We start from the raw sequence: 4,569 nt of genomic DNA on the forward strand, positions 1-4,569 counted from the left end.
ATATCTACACTTGAAACTGTGTATGGAGTCAGCCTCCACCACATCACTTCCTAATGCATTCCATTTGTCAACCACTCTGACACTAAAAAAGTTCTTTCTAATATCTCTGTGGCTCATTTGGGCACTCAGTTTCCACCTGTGTCCCCTTGTGCGTGTTCCCCTTGTGTTAAATAGACTGTCTTTATCTACCCTATCAATCCCCTTCAGAATCTTGAATGTGGTGATCATATCCCCCCTAACTCTTCTGTCTTCCAGCGAAGTGAGGTTTAATTCCCGTAGTCTCTCCTCGTAGCTCATACCTCTCAGCTCGGGTACTAGTCTGGTGGCAAACCTTTGAACCTTTTCCAGTTTAGTCTTATCCTTGACTAGATATGGACTCCATGCTGGGGCTGCATACTCCAGGATTGGCCTGACATATGTGGTATACAAACTTCTGAATGATTCTTTACACAAGTTTCTGAATGCCGTTCGTATGTTGGCCAGCCTGGCATATGCCGCTGATGTTATCCGCTTGATATGTGCTGCAGGAGACAGGTCTGGCGTGATATCAACCCCCAAGTCTTTTTCCTTCTCTGACTCCTGAAGAATTTCCTCTCCCAGATGATACCTTGTATCTGGCCTCCTGCTCCCTACACCTATCTTCATTACATTACATTTGGTTGGGTTAAACTCTAACAACCATTTGTTCGACCATTCCTTCAGCTTGTCTAGGTCTTCTTGAAGTCTCAAACAGTCCTCTTCTGTTTTAATCCTTCTCATAATTTTAGCATCGTCCGCAAACATTGAGAGAAATGAATCGATATCCTCCGGGAGATCATTTACATATATCAGAAACAAGATAGGACCGAGTTCAGAGCCCTGTGGGACTCCACTGGTGACTTCACGCCAATCGGAGGTCTCACCCCTCACCGTAACTCTCTGCTTCCTATTGCTTAGATACTCCCTTATCCACTGGAGCACCTTACCAGCTACACCTGCCTGTCTCTCCAGCTTATGTACCAGCCTCTTATGCGGTACTGTGTCAAAGGCTTTCCGACAATCCAAGAAAATGCAGTCCGCCCAGCCCTCTCTTTCTTGCTTAATCTGTGTCACCTGTGTGTGTGTGTGTGTGTGTGTGTGTGTGTGTGTGTGTGTGTGTGTGTGTGTGTGTGTGTGTGTGTGTGTGTATGTGTGTGTGTACATGTATTTATGTGGTGTGTCTATGTGTGTGTGTTCCGGATATGCACATTCACGCCAAACGTACCAAGCTGTGTAATCTATTAAACCAAAAATTCAAGCGGTTTCGTCGTGTGTGCCAGGCTCTGGCTAAATGTCCCGCGCTGGCGTCACCCCCAGCGTAAAAAGCGTCCATATTACGCTTTATACTGCTCCATTTCCCAGTTCATTTGTCCGGTAACACGACTAACGAAGCGGCTAACTTTATCTCTGCAGTGTATCGTTTGTAAAAAAAAAAAAAAAAAAATCCCTTTCCACCCCCAATATTTTTTTTTTTTTTTTTTGCATAACTTTTGCAGGCAATGTTTTTTTTAGTACTGATTGACACAGGTTGTATTTTTGCAAAATATACTAATTTCTAAACTGTTTCGAGCACTTTTTTTTTGCATTATACGCATAATTAACTAATACGACTGTAAATACAACAAATTATTTGCTCAAATGGTGTAAAATTAAATTTCTTGTTGATTTGGTGAAACAAATAACTTCCTAGTCGAATTTATAATATAGGTTCATTGCAATTTATACAACTAATATACTCCACAACTTGCTGTTGTGTTACGTTAATTTTTGTGTATTTATAAATACCGTTACAGGATTTGTTACAAGCAAAAATGACAATTATTTAATCACAGTGACATGAATGTAGCTTGAAAAATTATTCCAATCGCTTGCTGTATATAGTTTAACCGCCATTCTTTACATACGCTCTTAAAGATGACCTTTTGCCATTATATATATATATATATATATATATATATATATATATATATATATATATATATATATATATATATATATATAATCCTAGAATGAAGGACAAAAAACAGGATAAGCTTTCTCTCCCATGGAACCGCCTACCCGCCGAAGACATAAATAGCAAAAATTTCAGCTTTTTAAATATCCAGTTAGAAAAAAAATCCTCAGGAACAAATGTGGGAGACCTTTGACAAGCTGCCGGCTTCCTGTCCCCCTCGTAGCTACTAGGAGGAGTATGGCCCTAGGGTAAATTCAGGTCAATTTATGAATGAATTTGTGTGGATATAAATACACCAGATTAAAAAATCGAGATGTATACAGTTTACAGTGTATATCTTTGGAAAGAATACTTTAATCCTGAGAAAGTGTACATTAATCCTTTCCTGGATTAACGCGTAAACTAAAGTAGGATTAGCGAACTTAATCGTCCCAGCGACTGTAATCTCTAAGGTGGTATATGTGTCCTAGGTGTTGAAGTGTTCCTTTTGTTGTTATCACCCGCTCCTGAGTGTTCCGTGTTCCTGAGTGTTCCGCACTCTTGAGTGTTCCGTGTTCCTAAGTGTTCCGCGCTCCTGAGTGCCAGAGCTTGATACAGCCTGGCTCGGGACTTGCCATAGAGTTACTCTCTGTTTCACGAGTGAAACTTCTGTTTCGGAACGATGCACTCACTGTTCCTTTGCTTAGGCTGCTGTTCCCTTTCCTATAGCCCCCCAATCTGTTCCCTGCCCCCCCCACCCCACCCTACGCTCCTTACCAAGCAATGACTTCTATGGCGTCGTCTGTGGCGTCGTCTGTGGCTGGCTAGACACCTCTGGGATCATCGCAGCATCATCACTTCACCAACTGCTCGCCATCCCCTAACCTCCTCCCCATCCTGTTGAGTCCCATAACTAGCCAATTTAAGCGTAAATCGCCCCTTACGCTTTCCACCCCATCCCCTTCCCCCTCCCTCACCCAGTTTACCTGTACCTCGCGTAATTGGGTCGTACGTACCTCCCCCCCCTCCCTTCATCGTTACCCCCCCCCCCCGGGCTCTGAGTAACAACGCAGTCGAAACTGCTCGCAATATTGCCTCATACATGTATGTTATTTAATGCAAGTGTTCTGATCACGAGGTAATGTGTTGTATGTGTATGTCCCGGGGGTCGATTACAGTCTATTGCTTGTGTACTGGGTCGAGTACAGTCTATTGCTTGTGTCCTGGGTCGACTACAGTCTATTGCTTGTGTCCTGTGTCGAGTACAGTCTATTGATTGTGTCCTGTGCCGAGTACAGTCTATTGCTTGTGTCCTGGGTCGATTACAGTCTATTGCTTGTGTACTGGGTCGAGTACAGTCTATTGATTGTGTCCTGGGTCGAGTACAGTCTATTGTGTCCTGGGTCGACTACAGTCTATTGCTTGTGTCCTGTGTCGAGTACAGTCTATTGATTGTGTCCTGGGTCGATTACAGTCTATTGCTTGTGTACTGGGTCGAGTACAGTCTATTGCTTGTGTACTGGGTCGAGTACAGTCTATTGATTGTGTACTGGGTCGAGTACAGTCTATTGATTGTGTCCTGGGTCGAGTACAGTCTATTGCTTGTGTACTGGGTCGAGTACAGTCTATTAATTGTGTCCTGATGCCGTTGGTAAATATTTACTGAGTAAACCTCATAATGTTTTCGTTCTACAAAAAAATGGAGAGAGAGAGAGAGAGAGAGAGAGAGAGAGAGAGAGAGAGAGAGAGAGAGAGAGAGAGAGAGAGAGAGAGAGAGAGAGAGAGAGAGAGAGAGAGAGCGAGAGAGATAGAGAGAGAGAAAAAAAAAATTAACCCAGAAAGTCGCAGCCACGACCAGATTTTAATTTCCTGTAGGCTGGTACTGCAAATATTAGACCTCAACACTGCCCCACACTGGAGGCTCCGGCCAGAGCCTCCCTTTTGCAGATCTATGGGTCTAACGTCCAGAAATCCTCGCTTTCGCTCCATTTTTGTTTTAATTAAGACCAGGGCTCGTTAGATGCTGCTGTTCGTAATGAAACTAGCGAACAAGGTGTGGATACCCCACATCAGCTTATCCTAAGACTGATGCTGGAAACTCATCTGTTTGATGAGCTTAGTATCAATTTCAATTACATTACATGCATTCTTGGTACAGGCTAAAGCAGTTTCAATAGGTTTATTTCATTACACTGCATTTCGTCTACATTATTTTTTTTTATTTCGCTTTTAATTAAGGGCTAAAGTGGGAGATGGAAAAGAGGAGGTATGTCGATCTCTGTAGAGCCCTGGGTGGAGCACCAGTGGAGCCCCAGTGGAGCCCTGGGTGGAGCCCTCGGGGGAGCCCTGGGTGGAGCCTTCGGAGGAGCCCTGGGTGGAGCCCTGGGAGGAGCCCCAGTGGAGCCCCAGTGGAGGCGTAGAGGAGTCCCGGTAGAACCTTGGTGAAGTCTTCGCCTCTCACGGTGTTGAACAAATATTTAAAACACATGAAACTTGCATTCTTGAAATGAGCTGTAAACACTTTAGGTACAGCCAGGCCAGGATGTCAGCCAACGTCCTCCCAGTACAGCCAGGCCAGGATGTCAGCCAACATCCTCCCAGTACAGCCAGGCCAGGAT

This window comes from Procambarus clarkii, chromosome 10, assembly GCF_040958095.1.
Source record: "Procambarus clarkii isolate CNS0578487 chromosome 10, FALCON_Pclarkii_2.0, whole genome shotgun sequence".
Lineage (NCBI taxonomy): Eukaryota > Metazoa > Arthropoda > Malacostraca > Decapoda > Cambaridae > Procambarus > Procambarus clarkii.